Here is a 22,572-nt window from a genome sequence, read left to right on the forward strand (position 1 = left end):
ATTGGAAATTATTCAGTGGGATGTATAGAAAGAGAATATGAGATATGTATTTGGCTCCATTACCAATTAACTCTCTAATCTAGTCTTGAAAAAACAGATCTAACCATCAACTAAGTGAAGTTTACTTTTAATTTTAATTTTGCTGTGATCTTATGCAGAGAATTTACAAATTACAAAATGTACCTCCCAGATATTTCGCTTAACGTATAGAACTCAATCCAGTTTTACAAAACACTTTTGAATTTTTGTATTATTTTTCAGTGGGGATCTCTACCACAATCTGGGAAAGGCAAGACCTAATATACAGGTTAGAGATGACTTCATGGAAGGAGAGATGTCTGAGCTGAGTCCTAAATATTAGAGTTAGCCAGGTGGTGGGCACCAGAGATAGGGATGGGGGAATGAGCTGAGTAGAAGAACATATTCCTGGAAGAAGTAACAGCAGGTACAAAGGCCCAGAGCTGAGTTCACTATGCAACAGGAGAAATGAAGCACAGCTGGAGCAAAGACATAAGGCTAACAAATGAAGTCCCATCACAGGGGAATGGGTAAAAAAAAAATCTGTTATATTTGTATGATGTAATATTATACAGTAATTATAGACAAATTAGCTATACACAGATTAGTGCAGGTAGAATTTAATAAAATGCAGTAAAAAAGAAGCTATAAAATAACGTATCATGTGGAACATTTATGTAAAATTTAAAAATACTAACACTGAATTTTTTCGGTTATATACAACTGTAGTCCAAAAAAAAAAAAGAAAAATCACAAAACCATAGACCAGGAGAATATGCACCAATATTAGGAAGCTATTGCTCTGGGGAGAGGGGAAGAGGAATAGGATTTGGGATGTCTGAGAGGTCCCAATAATCAACTCTCTCCTTTACTTACCTCAGGACTAAGTAACAAATAAACAATAAACTGGAAAAAAAAATGGCCTCTATTCTGGCCTACAATAAAAAAGTATTGTCTCTATTTTGATCAGTTTGGAGGAGCGTAATGTAAGAATATTGCAAATGGGCTTCTTAGTATTGACAATAGACAGGCAAAGTTGCTCACACTGTCACCAACAGCTCTGGACTTACACAGTCCATTCTCATAGGGTCAGAGCTTCTGCCTGTAAAATTGTGTTGGACAGCAACAGTGTAATTCTGCTGTCTGAAGAGAAGGAGCTAAATGCCCAGATCCAGTTCCTTCTCCCCGACTCACCAACCAGATATATGGGCTCTCTTCGGAAGAAAGGCAAGAAGCAGGAGGGGCCAACATCGCTGTGCTAATGACTTACCTCCATGTAGATGGAAAGAGAAGTGGACAGTAAGCTTTCTCTTCTAAAAGGTTTTAAAATAAACTTACAAAGAATGCAAGCTTCCCATTAAGCAGCTATTGAGGTCTGTTTTGCTCACTGATAAATTCTAAACACCAAGAAGAGTGGCTGGCTCACAGTAGCTGCTCAAAAAATATCTGTTGAATGAATGAAGATCTTATTTCCTTACAAGAATAATTAGAAGAAAACACCACTAAATGTTAACACTCATTTATTTTTTATGAAGGATACATGGGTATTATGATACTTCATTTTTCTAGAAGTTTGGAGAATTTCTGTACAAAAAGTTTGAGGTTAGACTGAATCTTAGCAGTAAAGGTAGGCTAGGAACAGATCTCAAAGACACCTGAATGCTCTGTAGGTGGGTAGGTTCTAAGAACAGCTGACAATTTTTTGAAGCCACACTGCTTCTGAACTTAATGAGCCTGAAGTCCATTTCCTGGGGTAAAGATTATTTGAGACAGAAATGAGGAGAAAGAAAAATCTGGTGAAGGACGAATTTTGGCACAAATTATGCTGCTGTCTTTGCACCTTTCCAGCTCTGTTTTTTTCGTGTGTGTTTATGGAAAATCCCTCATCATGGAAACCATGAGTGGAGAAAGACATTGCCCCTCAGAGCATCTGATTTCAGATAGGCATTGGGACAAACTACTGTTAAAGTAGCCAGAGTCTAGGTTGTGTGTGACTCAGTTTTGCTGAAGAGTCTCTTCTAATAGCCAATATTCCAGCAGCAGTAGGCCACTGAAAAGAGTTCTTTTACCCCAAAGACAAGAAAGTCAGCTTTTAATAGAAAAATTATTTGTATAAAATGTATAGTATTGACAGTTTCTTTTACCCTTGCCTTCCAAGTAAGCGTCAACGTCCTTGAATCAAGGCACACTGGCATTGTATTGAAACAGCTAGGTGTCAGAGAGTCCGACACTACATAGAGACCCCCTCCACACACACACATACACACATACATGCAGTTACAGCTACAGTCTTGCTCACTGCTGCTTTCCACAATTGCTGTGTTTCAAAATAGACCTAGCATGAGTTTAACCAGAGTCACGTTCCTTTCCACAAGTTGGGTAATACAGAATCCCATGATACTAAGACCTGATGGGACAGAGGCATTGACATGTACAAAAGATGATTTTTTCATTTTTTTTCAAAGATTTTTTTGTTTATTTGATAGAGCATGAGAGAGAGAGAGAGAGCGAACACAAGTGAAGCAGAAGGGCAGAGGCAGAGGGAGAAGTAGGCTCCCTGTGAGCAGGGAGCCCAATGTGGGGCTTGATCCCAGGATCCCGGGATCATGACCTGAGCCAAAGGCAGAGACACTCAGGTGCCCCAAGATGATTTTTTAAAAACACCAGCTAAAATGAGAAGACTATTAGGTAATGAAAATAGAGGGCAAGTACTTAGGATGGTATAATGTATATATGTGTCTAGAGTAGGAAAACTAAGAAGAGTCTTCATATGGGCAGACCAACCCAATCTTCCTGAGAACCAAGCCTCATAATCAATTTCTCTCTTTCCTGCCTTTCTTTGGGGCTTCTTTTTCTTCTTTCTGAACTCTTGGTCACCTAGATATTTAAAAGCTACAAGAAAAACTTATTTTCTCAGCGGGATCACACAGGGAAGTAAAATTTTCCTCCAAAGTCAAGACAATCTATTCCTATAAACATTTCTTTCCGGGAGCTGGTATGGCACAGTGATGATGAAGAGAAGGGGTTCTGGACTCCAAGTGCCTGTCATAAAATTCTGGTCCCAACACTCACAAGCTGTGAATTGACCTTGAGAAAATAATTAAACCTATCCATGATTTAGTTTCCTCATCTGTAAATAGGGCTAATTAAGATTTGGTAATTCACTGGGCTGGGATATTAAATAAGTTAACGTATCAAAATAACTTAGCAGAGTATAATAACAACGAGCAGTCAAAAAATGTGGGGGGCTTGGGGGGCTTTTTTAGTTTTGGGGGTTAGTTAATATACAGTGTAATATTTGTAATATTCCTTTCAAGTGTAGAATTTAGTGACTCAACACTTACATACAACACTGAGTGCTCATCACAAGTTCCCTCCTTAATTCTGATCTCCTATTTAACCCATCCCCTCACCCATCTCCCCTCTGGTAACCATCAGTTTGTTCTCTATAGTTAAGAGTCTGTTTCTTGGTTGTCCTCGCTTTTTTCCCCCATGTTCATTTGTTTTGTTTCTTAAATTCCACATATGAGTGAAATCATATGTTATTTGTCTTTCTCTGACTTATTTTGCTTGGCATAATACTCTCTAGCTCCGTCCACATCATTAGAAATGGCAAGATTTCATTCTTTTATATGGCTGAGTAATATTCCATTAAATATATAAATATATATGCCACTCTTCTTTATCCATTCATCAAATGTCCATCGATTCATCAGTCAATAGGCATTTGGGCTCTTACCATAATTTGGCTTTTGTTGATAATGCTGCTATAAATACTGCCGTGCATGTGTCCCTTTGAATTTGTATTTTTGTATCCTCTGGGTAAATACCTAGTAGCGCAATTGCTGGATCATAGGCTAGTTCTATTTTTAACTTTCTGAGTTTTTTGAGGAACATCCATACTGTTTTCTAGAGGCAGTCAATAAATATTAACAACCAGATTATAGACATTTTTAATCATTAATAATAATTTGCCTGACTTTGCACATTTATAGCATTCTAAGTGATAGAGGTATACAATACCAGAATGCATAGGAAATAGTGAAAACATTGAATAACTAACACTAACTAACACGTTGATTTCAGTGCATAGTTCTTGACCTCCTCTTCGTTATTTCAGTGAGGCAACTAACTGTTTCATTTTGTGTTGGTAAATCTTCATCTGGTAAGTCCCTAGAGCCTTGAGCCCTATTTTTATTTCATCAGTGGAATTTTATAATGCCAGATACTGAATGCTGTTTTTAAAAAATTAGATGCAAAAGGTAATATACTTGTTTCCGGTTTCAATTTTGTCTATACGTTGCTCATGTTTCCTGAGAAAATTGGAGCCCTTTGAGAATAATCCATCATTTTACTGCATTTAGTGATCGTATCAGTAATGACAAAGAAGCTGCAACACACTGGATGTGTTAGAACTAAGTATCAGTAATTTAATAAACGGCCTGTAGAAAGAACTCCGGGCAGCAGTTTAATCATGGGTGACCCTACCCTACTGACCTCTACCCCCTGACCTGCCATTTTGGCCACACTGATTTCACCAGCCTAGGCACCTAACTCCAGGGCATTCAGAGGCTTCTGAGATGGCATGACATGAGAGTCTAACCTCACAATGACACTGATACCCAAACTAACCAGTCCTCCCTCTGAGATGGGATTGGATCCTGACGCATGTGGGGAGGGAGCTCGTTGGTGGTAGAGGCAGAAGTGAAAGCACCAAAGGACGCCCAGGCAGGTAGGAAGGGGATGCTGAACGAGGAGATGGAGCCAGGCCGGCAAGGAAGCACTGAGGTCCCTCCACAGTTGCCTTGGCTCTCAAAGGCTGCATTCCAGTTGCCACAAGGCCCCACTGTTCAGTGTTTCTTATTCTTGCTTAGAGCAGCTTTTTTTTCTGGCTTTCCTTGAGGATTGGCTGAGATTCCTGTTTTCCTTATTTTTATAGGATTCCCTATATGAGGTGACCTGAATGAATCTCTGTTCCTTCCAAACAAAAGAACCTATATAAGAACCAAAATAACACCAAAAATCGTTAACTTTGGGACTTAAAATATGCACCACATTAACGTAGTTTATTAGTGTACCTATTTCAATAATGAAAAAATTGCATTTACAGTATTTTAACACTGGGCAATCTTGCATTCTATAGTAAGATTTTTTATTTGTTTTCCATACCTAATCTATGGAGGGATCTTTGAGTTTACTTCCATAAACAGTGAATATATGAAGCACTTACATGGATATAACACTTCATTACCATTTCATGCTCATTTCATATATTAATATTATAATTATTATTATAGCCTTATTTTAAAACAATATTCTTATTTGAACATTGTTCATATAATAGAAGTTCAAGGATATAGAATTTCTTAAAAATGCATTGAGGAAACATCTATGAGGAAAGTGGTTAGTCTCCTCAGTTATTAAGAAATCTATATTTAACAGATTGCATTAGGCAGTCACAATTTGAGTTTTTGTTCATTTCTTAAAATGATTCTCTATGTATTATTCCATTTGAATAGATGATGTTTTTGTTTTCATATGAAATGTATGTAAACATTTTATTTTTAAATATCCCTCCCAAAAAAGCCCTACAAAGCCTGGTTGTCCTCCCAAATGCTCCCATAAGCATTCTGTGACTTCTGTCTATTCAATTAATGTATTTGCCTGCTTGTCAGTGTCTGTCATTAACTTCTAAACTTCTAGAGGAGAAAAACTGTATCTCCTGTATCTTATTTCCCCATTATTAGGAATATAGTAGGCATCCAATAAATATTTGTTAAGTTACAGAAGTAAAAAATAAACAAGCATATAAAACTACCTGTTAAAGTACCGTAAATGGTACATTTACTTCTATGGTTATGGCAGAAACTAAATGCTTCTATTGAATATCTACTTAAGTCATTATTAGACTTAAGGCCATTATGCTCCAAATAGGATGAAAGCAGATGGGATATTTCACTGCTTTACTTCAGGAAGGGGAAGGGAAGTGATCAAAATTTGTCATCAGAAGTACAAATTAATAAGGCATTGAAACAGCATTTGAAACCCAACATGGTATGCACTTATTGTGGCTGTTATGTAATTTAATTATTGATGATAATTTTGATATGAGAGACCTTTGATACTGAAGTACTGAAAGCATAGCAAAACCTCTGTGCATGCCCTTTCTTTTGTGCATTGAAATATGGAGCAGTAGGCTCACGCTGCTTTATGCTGATGGAGGTGGAAGGGGAGACGGAGGTGGAAGCCTGCCACTGAATTTGAATTATGTAGGGAACATAGCCGTGTTGTACTGTCTTGTCAATATCTCCTTCCAGCTGGTGCTGACATAATTAGGCACATCAAGCACAGAAGAAGACATTTTAAATTCAGAGCACTGTTCCAGGTCCTGTGAGTAGCTGTGGAAGGGGCCTGCGGTAATCAGTAACACACGATACGGTGTGCAGATATTGTAGGTTATCCAGCCACCTCGGGTCTAGTATAAGACGTGAGAAAGTAGAAAAGAGGGGCCTTGTTTAAAGAGTTTGACTTATTAGAATGTATTTTATTGAAAGATATATATACTCAGAATTGAATCTTTCATCACCAGCATAAAGCAGATAAATGTAAACTCTCTGAAACCAGGAACTTAAGCCTCCTTTATTCTCTGCTACAGCCCCAGCCTCTAACATGCTGTGTGTCAACAAGAAAGTGGCCAGTAAGCATGTGTCTGACAGAATGAATGTGTAAATGGAGAGCCGTGGTCTTACTCATCCTTATCAGTAAAGGGGGAATATACCATACATTATGGGACTGTTGTGAGGATTAGAAGTAAGTTACATGAAACATCGAAGCACCTGTAGCAACAACCGATGTTCATTAAATTGGGAGCCATATATAATTATGATATATAATTGAAATTTTAATGGAGTATATATTATACAGTTTGCCTTTTACAAATATAACTCAGGCTTCTGTCCCTCGCCGTCTTGCCTCCCTCTCACTGCCTCTTCTCTCCCCCAGTCCTTCTTTATTTCTTTCCAGCCCTCTATTTCCTACACATTTGTTTGGCAGAACAGTGTAGTTATCGTTTTTAAATTTGTCTTCAAAACTTATGACTTGAGGATCTCAGATGCCACTCTAAAAGACATATCAGAGTATTTTCCTAAACAAAGACAATTATCTCCCAAGAAAAATTTTGGTGCCAGAGAGATTAATTTTTCACCCGCTTCGGATATGTAATTTCCACTGTCATTCATAGAAAGTTCTGTCACAGTTGAAAAAAGACACCATATGGAACAAGGTCCGTAAATACGTTCCTACAGCATGTGAGGGTATAAATTTAGTTTGTGATCCCAAAGATTACAATAATCTAAATGGTGGTTTTCACACTGCAAGGTGGAATTCTAGGAGGCTCTGGGGAAAGAAAGGTTGAATGCTTGAGCCTCTGAGCCCGTAAATACTAACACATGTATTTGCTTAATGGATAAGTATTTGTGTGGGAAAAAATACATGCTTAAAGAAAAAAAAAGTTTGAAAATCACTGGACTGAATAAGCTGGAGAAATAATCAGAAAAATGTTGCCCCATTAAAATTCTATGGCTTAAAACATTAGCAGAATATAAAGCAGTGTCTAATGAAAATATACTTTCTTCTATTTATAGTATTTTCTTCAAGATGATTTAATCCAAGGCATCATCTGGGCTGTAGACTGGGCAAGCGTATGTGTTTTTGCAACATGTCATCAATGTGTATCACCCATTCATAACTTGAAACCGAGCAACAGAGTCAAAGCTTGTGACTTGTGACATGGCATAAAATGGTATTCCTCTTTTGTCTAATAGCTGCCAATGCTGGTCTATAACACTCTCAGATTGCCTCTAGTGAAAAAAAGTCTCACCCCAATGAAAATGGGATACAAAAGTTTAAGGTGAATGATAGAGCTTTTTCTTTTACACGTTTAGAAAGAAAGCAATAATTATGATTGCCACCTTTCAATAACATTTAGTTCTCTTTCAAACAAAGTGAGTACCTAATTAGTCTACCATACATGTTAGAAGAGCTTGCACGGATTGCTGAACACATTTTTTGCTTTTGGCTCCTCTGAGAAGTAGTGGGACAAGGTGGGATTTGATATGCAAGAGATTTACTGGGGGCAACTTGTGTGAAAGATAAAGGGGAGGCAGCAGGAGTGGGCAGGGAGAGCCTGGAGCCCACAAGTCTGGTCTGATTCCTGGGAAACGAGAGGGGAAAGGGAGGAGGCTTGGCTACAAAGAGTCTCAGACTACAACACTGTCCTAAAAAAGCTTGGGCCAGGTCAAGGCAGTCCCCAAGACAAAGTTGCCCTCCAGTGGACTCCTGTTTCCTGTGAACACCAGCACCTCATCCCAACAGCCTGGAGGAAGACTGGCCCGTGACAAGCACTGATTATTGATCACAGGGGCAGGGGTGGGGGTCTGTCACTCAACTCTGCTCCTTCAGCAGGAGATCTGAACAATGCATTCCCATGGTCTTCACATTTTCCAAATAGAGAAAAACACTTTATTTTTAAGAACTCTTAAAAACTCTAACCAGGCAGACAATACATTCAGCCACGCCTTTTAACTGATCTAAAAACCAAATACCTTTATCTTTGATTTCCCAGCATAATCCCTCACTACAAGAACCTGTCCTAAAACAGGGAGTCTTCCAGTGAAGGACTTCTGGCTATATGGAGAATTACGCAGTTCACAGTATCTAGAATTTGCGGCTGTGGGTGTGCGTTTATCCATTTCACAAGCACGAAGGAATGAAGCAAGTGCCTCGTGAATGCCAGGCGAAGTAGATGTCATCTCTTTCCAACCTTTAAAACACTATTATGCACAGAACATGCACTTAATTCAGCAAGTTATTTTCAGCATCCAGAGCCTAGGAGAACAGCACCTATGAAATCGAAGGTGCTTAACGGTATTTGGTGACTGAACGGGTGAACTGGCACCATCCTGTGCAATGATATTCTGTCACCTTAGGAAGCATAGCATACTAGAACATTTTTAGAGAGCTCTCCTCCACTCCAATACAGTAAACTTAAACATCTCTACCCTGGAATCTTTATCCAAAATCATGTATGTTAAGTAAGTAAAAAGTTAAGAACTAAAAAAGTTATCAATAGTGATTCGGTCATATTACGTTTCCAAAAATATTATGCTTTGGGAAGATGTATTTGGTTGCATTTTTATGAATTTTTATATTTGATTTTTTGAGACTGTGTCTTCTATTGTTTAATCTTTGAGGATAATATAAAACCCAGAATACAAACCAAATACTTAACAAAATTTCCTTGAAACCAGAAATGAAAAATTTTTTAAGTAGGGCATGTTAGCCTCACTTAAAAACATCTGATTTTCCTGTTTCCAGCTAACTATACGTCTTTATAAACTCTGTTTCCAATACAATCACATTCTATTAAGTTTAACAAGAAAAATTAATAAAACAAAACCATAACTTTAGAAACAGATGGTACTTTTCCAGTCATGACATATAATACAAAGGCATTTTATAACAGTAACCCAAGCAGGAAACTACAGTGATATTGCGGTTTAAAAAAAGATCTTGTTTCTTTCAGTTCTATAGACATTTAAGAGACTGAGAGAGTGTCTGTTATCACAATGAACAAAAAGTCAGAAGTACTAAAATCGACCTCTACATTTACACACAATTTCCTGAAATCTTATAAATCACTCTGTAGTACCTTTTTTCATATCCCTCTTGAAAGACCACTGAGGAATTAACCATAGGGTTTTAAACGTTGAAGGCCTGTTTCAGCTCTACAGGATTTGTGCAAGCCATCAGATGCTACCCAGGCTTGGGAGACAGACATTTATTATGTATTTGTCGTCTGGCCTATTTTAGGTCTTGCTGTATAGCTCTATACTTTTAAATAATAGAAAATCATTACAGGTAATGATTATAGGAGGTCTTGATTTAATTGACCAATTTGGGAATTAAGTCTAAAGGGTTTTTAATTGTTATTTTGTAAGCTTTTAGAGTTTCTAGTTACCCCTGTCAATTCCTAAGAAATAACAAAACGCACTTTGTAGTTAAAGTGAGAATATTTCCCTGTTGAAAATTGCCTGTTTTTATTATTGTAAGAATTGGTCCACTGAACTTAGCTCAGCCTCCAAGGTCTCAGCGAGAATGCTATGATTAATGAGGTAGCCATTAATGTCAGTAGATTGAACAACCAAAATCTGATTATATTAAAGTGCTTCCCAAACATTAGGGTCACATTAACAGTTTATTGAAACAAGCTGATAAAATTTAAAATGGTCATCTAATTCCCTTGGGTTCCTAATTGTTGCATGATAAATCACTCTGTAGAGAAATCTATTACAATGTTCCAAATGAGAAAATGTAATTTACTGTACCATTACTAGGGTGTTTGAAGCACTTCAGTTCTTTAACGGGAGGATTTTGCTGGAATGAGAAAAAAAATGTTCAGATTTTTTTAAAGAGTCTGGCCTTGAATAAAACCTCTTAATGATAAATCTTCCAGCTATGAATTGGGTAAGAAAAATGATGCATTTTATGAGCCTGCATTATGTAAAAACAAATTACATTAAAGTTCTTCATGCGTCGATTACTGAAAGTTCAGCGTGAATGAGCCTTTATTGATGTTCATCTACTCTTTAGGAGGAAATCAGTACAGAAATCAACTGTACCCTCTAAACTAGTTGAAATATTTCCTTACTCTGGAAGTCTGGTCAAGTTCCTCCAGAGACGAATGTCTCCGCTTTGAAAGATAATTTTCAGGGATCCAAGAGAACAAGTGAAATCTTTGCCTGTTCAGGCTTCTGATCATATGTCAATCCCTGAATGCAGTATTTCCAGGAATGGCCCTGCAGTTTCATATATTGTTAAGCAGTTGAGACCATGTCGTCATTTATTCCTGGAAGAACCACTGGCCAAGAGAGGGGAGGAGGAGTGAGCATTTCTGGGAATGGCCTGAAAAGGTGGTGACCCCCATTGTTTTTATGTAACTGATGACATAGTTAAAGGAAAGGCATATAAGAATGTGCAAATAATGGGAACTTGTTAATCTATGCAGTGTTTATGGCGAGGGAATATTCTAGGCTTTGACACTCTAAATTACTAGAATTATTACTCAAATTCAAAGAAAAAATGTTTCCGAGCAGCTTTCTTTGACACTCTCATCTCCCAACTCAGAATGGCTTTTCATCCTTCCCTTCCACATTATAAGTTGACTGCGTAAACCTTTAAGAGAACACTCAACCAAATTGTAATAATTTATGTGTGTATATGACCTACTAGCTCTTCAAGAACAGTGATTATATTTTGAAACAACTGTTTAATCCAGGATACTATCGTGAAGTTGACACACAGTAAATGTTCAGGAAGTGCTTATTGAATGAATAATGAATGAGTTAATGGATGGATGGATGGATGGATGGATAGATAGATCAATCAATCCGTCGATCAATCAATTTTCCAAATGGCAAATTTGCCGTTTTATTTTCCCAGTACTCCATGGCTATTTTACATGTTTAATTGTGATCAAGGTGTCTTTGAAAATTCCTTCTATCTTATATTTTTCATTTTACCAGAAATGATTGTTTTGGTATCCTTTCTCTTTCACTTGCCCACATGTCCTACCAGGAAAGATCTGGTGGGATGAATAACGGTCAGGGTTAGGATATCTAGATATTTTAGAAACTCAGAAGACAGAGTGGTTCAAGAGTAAACTATGTGTCTAGGTGGCTGGGCAGAGGGCATAGAGATAGCCATCAGTTTTTGGAGTGATGGTTACACTTGTAGCTTAGAACAGCCTGTGATGAACCCCTGAGAAAGCAGGGTTATTGGAAACGCTGGTTTAGCCACCTGAAAAATGATGGCAATCAGTTCCCTAATCACCACTTGTATTTTAAATGTCCCCAGGAAAGTTCAGATATAGTTATCATAATTTGTAACTCAATTCCTAGTTGGAATACTCTTCAAAGAATTTTGCAAGGGCATCTGGATGCCTCTTGGTAATCCTCCTACAGACCTTAGTGTCTTGACTTGAGGAAGGGCTAGCAGGGAAAGACTGTACATAGAGGAGGACCCAACCCTTGCACACAAAGAGAATACAAAGAATCATCTTAGGTTAAAATGGGTAAGTCACATGTATGCATTACATCAAATATCAGAACTTTTTATTTCCTACAGAAAAATTCTTATAAGAATAAGAAATGTATCTGTATTGAGTCTCAAAAGTTAAATGTTTCTGTGGTCCAAGGCTTACAGATTTGATAATTCAACTAGCAGGAGGGTGTACAGAATTGCAAAAAAAGCTCTGTCATTCTTTCTTTACTTCAGAGAAGAATGTCCTTTGATATTGTATGAGTATCTTAAAAATCATATTTTTTTTCAGATGCTAGGACTTGCCACTTACATTTCAGACCTTAAACTGATATAACACTAACCTACTTTGGTTACGTTGTGGGCAAATACAGAGAACTGTTACCTGTATGGCTTTCTCCATCATTTCTCACAAGCGTTTACTCAAATTTCTTCTCATCTGAGAGCCTTTTTTTAAACCAAAATATCAAAAAAGCATTTCTCCATCACCCTGACCCCTTATCCTTTTTTAAAAATTTGCTCTCAGAATGCCAGACATATTAACATATTATATATTTTTCATGTTATTGTCTTTCTCCTACTTAAATATAAGCACCATGAAAATAGAAAGTTTATTTTTTATTCATAAATAAAACCCCAGTGCCTATAAGAGTGTCTGGCACACTATAGGTGCTCAATAAATATTTGTTGAATAAAAAATAGAGGGAACAGATTATATTAGTAACAAAGGCATCTTCTGTTTTTAAAAGAGCAAGTAATTGAGGTTGGAATACAGAGTGCTTAGGGAAGTGTAGTGATCAGATTTGCATTTTAGAAAGCTCAATTTGACATCATGCACAGGATAGTTCATGTTTACATCAGTTTTGATGAGCAAAAATTTTTGACAAATTTGAATTATATCACTTCTAATAGGATTTCAATAAGCATCGAATTGAAATGGACATTAACTGAGCATCAGGAAGAAAAATGGCAAACGCGTCTTGGGTCATCCGCAAGTTGAATTTCTTTTTCTCAAGTAATTAGACATCACCTTGGCTGGGTGGCATTTCAACCTCCCTTGATTTATGAATACCATTTTCTCCTCTTTTTCATTTTCAAAGATCTCAACACTTTGAGGAAAAAGTTTATATTTACTATAGAAGTTAGGGAGATGTTAATATTAAGCATGCTCAAAGAGGCAAGATAGGAACAGGATTCAGTTGCTTCCTAGATCTGTGGTTCTCATTTCAGTTGTAACCCAAAAGCACATGTCATGATTCTGAAAGCAGGTAGGAAAACAGTTGGTCAAATTCATAATATTGCTACCTCTCTGATCCCAGCAACAATTCATGGGTATACCCATCTCAGTGAAAGTCTTCTTCAAATTATCTTAAATAATTAGATTAGATAGATAAAAATAAATACTAAAGAAAAATCTTTATGGGTTAAGGTCATATTTTCCTTGATATTGAGCACTTTTTTCCCCACAGGTTTAGTCATAATTTGGGCTCCCTCTCCTGTGAACTGCATATTCATATCTTTTATCTATATTTTTTCTAGTGGTTGTATTTTTCTTATTAATTTGTGGAAGTTCTTTGTATATTCTGGTTACTGATCCTTGGAGGATTATATAGGTTGCAAATATCTTCTCACTTCCTTTTTACTTTTCTAGTGTTTTTTTGATGTATCAAAGTTTTTTCTCCAATGCCGTAGAATTAATCAGGCATTTCCTATGTTTTGTTTTTGTTTTTGTTTTTAAGTCTTATTTCAGAAACCCTTCCCTACTCTAAGGTCACAAAGAATTTTCTTCTGTATTCCCTGACCAAACTACCTAAAATGGCAACCCTATCCTCTCCTCCAGACACTCTTTACACCTCTACTTCCACTAGCTTTACTTTTCTCCAAAAGCACTTATAATTTTCTAATCTACTGTATAATTTACTTATCTATGTTTTTATTGTCTGTCTCACCACATTAAATGTGTGCTTCATGAGATTTTGGGATTTTGGTATGCTATTTTTTAATGATGTGTCCCTGAAACCTAGAGGGGTGCTTGTTACAAGTAGATGTTTAATAAATATTGATAATTAATAAATTAGTATTTCTTATTTTAAAACTTTACCTTTTACATTCTGAACTTTAAATTTCTTGGAATTATTTCTGTGTGTATGGCGCAGAGTTCCTCTTTTATCTGTTTGCAAATGGATAACAAATTGTCCCAGCACCATTTATGCAATTGCCCAACAGTTCAAGCCTATGTGCAGCTTCCCTAAATACACCTGTTTTCATATATTATTATATATACACTAGAAGGTAAACTCCATTAAAACAGACTCTCTTTTTGATATGTTCTATCCTCAGTACATACAGCAGTGCTTATCAAAATGAAATATTATACAGAAATGAGAACAAATGATCTATAACCATATGCAGCAACATGAATGAATTTCACAAATATAATATTGAACAAAAAAAGCGAAATACTACAGAGTCCTCACCATATGAATCCACTTATATAAAGTACCATACAGCCAAAATCAACATAAAATTTTAGACATCAGAATAGTGGTCACCTTTGGGAAAGAGTAATGACCCGGAGGGCCCAAGAGGGAAGTCTCTGGGTGTTTGATAACATTCTGATCTTTATCTGGTTGCTGCTTAATTCAATAAAAAATTTCAAAGGTTTAATAAATATTTGTTTTGGGCTTCTTATTTCATTCCTTTGCTTTGTCCCTGTATGTCTACACCAATACCAGATGACATTAATTACTAAACTTTAAAATGAGTCTCACACCCAAGAAAATGAGTTTTCTGTCTTGTTATTATTTATCAAATTTTTATTAGCTTAAGTAATTGAGCATTTATCTTGCCTTTTCTCTTCAAACTATACTCTGGGTAATTAGAGTAGATGAAGAAATGGTTCTTTTTATAGAAGCATTCTAGCTAATAATGTGGAAGAATTATTATTAGAGCATTAGAGTATCACTATTTTGCAATCTCTTCTGTATTGATAGATCTAGTCATTAATGACCAATGGCTGCTAACATTTCAAAAAGAGAGGCTTTACGTACTTGTAAATGGAAGAACACCACCTGGGAAGTAGTATTGCCCCAAAAAAGAATTCTTATCAAATTTCCATATGCTACTAGAAATTCATAGGAAATACTAAGGCAGAAGAAGATATTAAACCACAACATGGGACACAATCAGCAAAATCCAGAACGTGAGAAACTATGGACAAACCTGGTTTCTTCAACAAGTAAATTGCAAGAAACAAACAGTGGGGAGGGGGTGATGGGAGTGGATATATAGACTTTCCACCAGTTGGAATGCATGGGTCTTGTTTGAACCCTGAGTCAACAAAATGAGCTGTAAAACAATTTTTACATTTATGAAACGATTGGAAATGTGAACAGTATTTGACAATATTAAGGTATTTAGGCATAATGATATTAATGGTGGTTAGTTTTATTTTTTTAAAAAAAGAGTGAGCCTTTACATTTTAGCCATGCAAAATATTGTTGAATGAAATGAAAAAAATGTATTAACTAATCTCAGTCATATACTTTTATAATAGGCTTATTAAGTTATATACATGCACACAAACCTGTCTCTATTTTACTAGAATTATGTTAAATTGAAAGATCAATTTGGGAAAAATTGATATCTTTACAATATTTACTCTTCCATCGTATTTTGTAGATCAAACCTCCCTCTACTTAATCTCCTTTACTCAAACATTTTTTCTAATGCATCCTTTCAGATTAATTTTAGAATAGTTTTGCCAACTTCTTCAATAATAGGATTCAAGGTTTGACTGATATTTCAGTCTAGCTACATATGAATTTGGGGGGAACTGAGAAAGTTATGAACATTGTCTTTCATTCAAAACATGAACATACCTGGCCATTTAACTGTTTTCCATAGAAGTCCCAAATATCTTGTATTTGCATTATTCCTAGCCAATGCATATTTATTACTGTTGCTATGAAAAATGGCAGTTTAGTGTAGTTGTTTAGAGTATGAGCTTTGAAGTTGCCTGGCCCCATAAATCACTAGCTGTTTACTTTATGGCAAATGACTTAACTTCTTTATTCTTCAGTTTCCTTGCCTGTAGAATGGAAATGGGAATAATAATTATTATTTCTGTCTCATAAGTTTTTGCTTTTCCTTGTTACTGTAGCTGACACATAGAACGAGGTCAATAATCTTAGTTATTAAATATTAGGTTATTTATTATCCTGAGTATCGTCCTTTCATTTGTATGTTTTCAGTGTATTTATCAAGAATAAGTGTATTGAGTTTTACAAAATGATTTTATTACTGAAATTATCCCTCAAACTATTGATGCAATGCCACATACGAGTATGAATAGATGACACTGTAGTTGGCTGGTTTTGAATGTTTGAAAGAGTACACTGAAGTGTTTCCATCTTCTGTGGCTCCTGTTAAATTTAGGTGTTCCACTTCTTCGGTAAATTTTGATATTGCATTTTGCTGACATTGAAAGGAGAGAAGTCAGAGGGAAACAGGAGGTTAAGTCTGTTGGCAATAGGGTTGCCAGATAAAAATACGGGACCCACGATTAAATTTGAATTTCAGCTAAACAATGAATAATTTTTCGTTGTAAGTATGTCCCAAATATTACATGGGATATTCTTTATAGTAAGAAATTTTTTTTTATCTGGAAATTAAATTTCTCTGAGTCCTATATTTGTATTTGCTAAAACTAGTTAGGAAGCTGTTGCAGTTGATGACAGTAGTGGTGGAAAGAAATTAAAGGCTTTGAGAAATAGTGATTCCAGTTTTGACTTTTTTGGACCATCAGTCATTAACTCCTAAATACAGACCACCCTTACACCGAATTCTTCTCTAAAAAGAAAAGAGTTAGAGTCTTCTATTGGTTTTAGTCTCAGTACTAAAATGTTCCATCTCCAAGGCAGAAGCAGTTACTTCATGGTCATGTCTCCTGGATATTAGGTTACCGTAGAGGCTGGCGTTGAGAGTAACATTACAGAAACCAAAGTGCCCCTAGTAGTTAGGAGAAACACTGCCAACAGCAGCATCAAAAACCACAAGAGCCTCTTGTAGGCTGTGTTTCATACATCTATGTACAGTTCTCACATTTTAAATTTTACATAATGCGTTTGTCTTATTAAAAATGGAAACAAAGAGAAAGTACTTCCGTCCATTAATCTCCTCCAGGTGCTTTATCCTCTTCTCTTTGATTCCCAGCTGGTTTTGTATTTCTTATTTGTTTTTTTGCTTTCCAGTTCTTGCGTCTTTATCTGCTCTTTGAAACAAAATCAACAGTAAAAAGAAAAAAAAACATTAAACCAATGAAATCATGGCTATGGTTGCTAATTTAAGTAACACTTCATCTAAATTGGAGCCACTCTCTTAAATTAAAAAGATTGTTGGTTTATCGGAATCATATATATATGATATATATATGTATATATATATATATATATAGCTCCAACTGATGGCAGGTCACAAGTTTAAATTCCAGTCAACCATATAAAGCTATACCTCGACCTTGTCTGGCCAATGAGCCATCACTTGGACTAAAATAATTTCCCATTCTATCCATTTATCCAAGTCAAGCAGGAGCTAGCAACTCAGCAGATGAGAATCACATCTATTTAAAGCAAGAGCTAGTCCTTCATTTATAAAAACTTTCCCTAGGCATTATGAAGAATCAATCTAACACTGTCAGATACATGTTTGAATGTCAACTCTTTTGTTTACCTGTTTTGTGACCACATGTAGTTTATATGCCATTCCTGAACTTTATTTTCCTTTTATATAATGCAGAAAATAATACTGAGATTACAGGTATATTGTTGTGAAGTTTCTGTAAGGCACTGCCAACCTATATAATTTTTATGTTAAGTGACAGGTGAGCATGTAAAATAGTACAATTACTTTGGGAAATATTGTGGAACTTTATTTAAACTTATATATACACATACCATATTATTTGGCCATTCCATTTCTAAGTATTGAGACAAAAGAAACAAAAGTGTATCTCCATACTAAGACTTATTTGTCAACGTTCATAGGAGCTTTACTGGTAAAAGATAAAACATGGAACCGGAATGTCCAATGGACCTGAATGTCCGTTAATAGGCGAATTGATGAAAAATTTGTGGGAGCGCCTGGGTGGCACAGCAGTTAAGCGTCTGCCTTCGGCTCAGGGCATGATCCCGGCATTGTGGGATCGAGCCCCACCTCAGGCTCCTCTGCTATGAGCCTGCTTCTTCCTCTCCCACTTCCCCTGCTTGTGTTCCCTCTCTCGCTGGCTGTCTCTATCTCTGTTGAATAAATAAATAAAATCTTAAAAAAAAAATTGTGGTATATTCATACAATGTATGAACTAAGTAATAAAATAGAATTAACTAATGATACATGCAACAATATGGTGAATCTCAAGACAATTATGCTGGGTAGAAGAACCCAGAATCATACTGTATCATTCCATTTATTTAAAATGCTAGGAAATGTGAATTAATGCATAGTGACAGAAAGCATACCAGTGCTTGCCTGGGAGGGAAGTGGAGGGAGGAAAGTATTACAAAGGGGATACAAGTAAACTTTTAGGGCTGATGGAATTGTATGTTACCTCAATTATGGCAATATTCCAGAGGTGTACCTATGTCAAAGTCATCAAATACACATTTGAGAAATGTGCAACTTAGTATGCCTCAATGAAGTTGAAAGAAACAAGATACAAAGTGGTGTCATTAGTATTAATAAGCTCAGATTTACTATCTAAAAGGAAATGCTCTTGGATTTTTCCTTGAATAATCAGGATAGTAATTCCTATATACATTGTCCCTAGGAATTTCCTTGATTCTATGTTATTTCTCTACAAAAATAAATTCATATTGATCAATTTCTGTTAGGGAGCTTTCAAAATATTTCTATTTCATTATCATAATAATTCTTTGTAAGAATTAAAACTCATATATACATATATAGATACTTCAGTTTAGTATACCAGAATTATCATACTTGTTACCTGAATTTCTTCATATTTTCCTTTTTGTATCATGAAAGGATTGTATTATGCTTCTTTAAAATTGAGTATGTTCACTTACTCCCCTGCTGCACAGATATCCAGAAATCTCAACCATAAATCACTGTTACTCTCATCTCTAATTCACCTCTTTTAGCTTACCCAACACCCTTGACCTCTCTTTACATATAATTTCATCTGTCAAATGATTCCTAACCTCGCTCTGCTCCTTCACTTCTAACATCACCATGAAGACCACGATTCCTTCTCCTTGCCCCATAAATCCTGAGCAAGCTGGCTTGGCATCCCCTTTTGCCTTTTTCAGCAGTATAGATTACACAGAAGCATGACAGAAAATGTGTGATGGGCCATTGGTTATGAATAACATAACTTCTTTCTCTTAATAAAGTTCTCTTCTGAGATGCTAAGAGTAAGGTTTTAGGATAGAGGGAAAACTTAAGGAAAAAAATGAAGAAAGGAAAATAGAAGACAAGAAAAGGAGAATGCAAATAAATTCCATCAGCTCTGTGTAGGCACATTAGTTGCTTTACGAAATCAGTATCCTTCAATAGAGCTATGGTCTTGTTGCCACTTTCTGCATTCCAAAACCCATTCAATCCATATGTAGAAGTAAGAGCAATCTTCCACAGATATGTCACATCACATACCTCTTTCAAAGGTTTCCCATTGCTTCCCACTCTTGATGACGACTAGGAATCTTCATATTCCCATGTGTTCTTGTCCCTGCTTACTTCTCCAGTCTACTTTGCACTGACTCTCCCCACCTCTTTCACTTTGTGCTGAGAAATCTCACCTTCTTTAGAATATATCATGGTTTCCCCTCTGTCTCACAGCCTTCACTTATAGTGCTGTCCCCACCACTCCATCTCCTCATTTCACCAACTCCCGATCATTCTTCAAGCAGGTCTTAGTTTGACAGTCAGACAGTTTGAGACCATTGAGTAAACACCAGTCTAAATTACAAACTCCTATTATACACCCTTATGAACATTGTAAATTGCAATTTTTCTCAAATGGACCAATTTTTTTTGTATTATATTTATTTGTATGATTATTTGTTCAGTGTCTCTCCTTCAGCAAATCCATTATGTCAAGGACTGGTAAATAATTTTTGTTAGTTTGAAGTTTTGTTTTGTTTTGTTTTACTCTCCATTATATTCACAGCCCTACCTATAGTGGTAACTGGCAAACAGTAGGTGTTCAATAGGTATTTGTTTAATGAATAAGTGAATGAATGGATAGATTGAAAATGATTCTATAAAATAGAGTCTTATCCTCTCATTACACATGAGAAAATGGAGGATCAGAGAGTATATTGCCAAGTTAATACATACTCCATTATTCATAGAAGAGATGACAAAGAAGATAACAGAGAAAGAGAGCCAGGGACAACTAAGGGAATAAGAATCCATGTCATAAATATAAGCTTCAGTTTGGTTTCAGTGAAAACGCGTTTAGTTACATTTTCCACTTTAAACCAGAGTGCCTGATTAGATCCAATGCTGATCTCTCAAAATGAATAATCTCAGAACTTTAGTTAAATAATCCCCTGTAGCTATGCTCTTGTACCTTGAGCCCCATCTGCCAAACCTGCCTGTGATTTCAACTGCAGCTGCAGTGGACGGTTCTGCACACACTGCTAGGGTCCTCTCTCAGTTCTCTCCTCAAGACTTTTTCCAAAGCAGGATCTCACCCAGCCTGGGTGCAATACAGTCTAGAAGGGAGGGGGAGTTAATATCTCCGGAGCAACCATCAACCAATACGTGATGGAGTGCATAGATAAATGCCTCCATTTTCCTGTCTTTCATAGGGACAATTTGGAAGTGCTTTCCACCCAGGCCTCAGAAAGTTCCCAGAGGTTCTGACCCACTATCCACAGTGGTGACCACCCAATAACCAATGAATCCATTATTGAATTTCCCTCCTTCCTTGTATCATTCCTCCTACTCACTCACTGTTGCTTCTTAAACTCACTTCTCAAATAAACTACCTGCACCCAAGTCCTGTTTTAGGCTCGCTTTGGGGAAAACCTAAATTAAGACATCCTCATTTAAGTATTTATTACGGGCAATGCTGGGAGTTACAAATTAAATAGCATGCTTTGTCTTTTAAAAATTCAGTTTCGTGGGGTACAAAAAAGTGTTAACAATAAATTATAATACAGCAAAAGCTTTGTGATAAATAAATACACAAATAAAGTTGGGAAATAAAATATGGAGCTGTTATTTTGGTGGGAGAATCAGGGAACAATTGAAAAGATAATGAAGATTTGAGGAGCCTTGCAGGATCAATAGAAGTTTATTAACAAGATAAGGTATTAGAGAAAAAGGCATTTAGGATCAACAGGTTCAAAAGCACACACTGAATCACAGAGGGACATGACATATGTTGGAAATAGTAAGATATTCAAAGAATCTGTAACAGAGGTGCTAGGGTTATACCAAGTACTCTGGGATTGGTCCCCAGAGGAGGGATGTTATAGGCAGTGGAGGGACCTAAATCCAAGATTAAGAGTTTTAAGGGGTAAGACCTCCTATTTTATACTGAAACAATGTGTAAGCATCCAGAGTTTTTAAACAAGGGAGTTACATCAAATCTGAGTTTTTGGAAGATAATTCTGTCAGCCACAAAGAGAATGAATTGTCCAGAATTGGGGAAAATTGGAGGCAGGCAGACATTAGGAAGGTGGTGTCAGTGAGAATGGACAAGAAAGAGGATTCAAGAGATGTATTTTACCAAAACTGACCTCTGAATATCTCAGGCATTCCAAGGGTATCTAAGGTTGTTTGTTTTTAAACAGGTGCCCTTAGACTCCATAATTCCCTGTTTTTCTCCTGTGGGCATAACCTCTTCAGACGAACTAATCAAATCTTATATACGTTAAACATGGGACACTGTTATCTTACATTAATTCTTTGGGACCAAATGTGAGATGAAGATTTGCATATAGGAAGTTGATTGACACCTGTGGCTCAGTGAGGAAGATAGGATTGGGCAGAGGGAAGATTTGAACTGCAATGCACTTACAAGAAAGGCCCCCCAATCCACAGGGGAACTCTAGAGCTGAGATGGTTCTCCAGAGTTGTATGGCTCTGCAGCAAAGAGACAGTGCCTTTACAATTCTTCTTGTAGACCAGTCATTATATGGGAAATATCTTTAGGCAGGAGCAGTGACCTTGGACGCAGAGGCTATCTCTACTCCAGGCAATGCCCAGAAAAAAAATTCAGCTGAGACCTGCCAATTGCCAACACTCCTGCCACAAGAAAATTGTCTCGGTCCTGCAGGATAGATCTGACAGTACCCTGCAGTGTCCACTACCCCTCTAGTTTTATACCCTGTCCCCTCAATCATGGTGAGATCCTGGTAGGTTTCCATGAGGTCAGTTGTAACAGAGGGCGCTTCAACTTTGGTAACACTAGAGTGTGATCAACATTTT

The sequence above is a fragment of the Ursus maritimus genome, unplaced genomic scaffold (genome assembly GCF_017311325.1).
Source record: "Ursus maritimus isolate PB19 unplaced genomic scaffold, ASM1731132v1 scaffold_9, whole genome shotgun sequence".
In the NCBI taxonomy this organism is placed as follows: domain Eukaryota; kingdom Metazoa; phylum Chordata; class Mammalia; order Carnivora; family Ursidae; genus Ursus; species Ursus maritimus.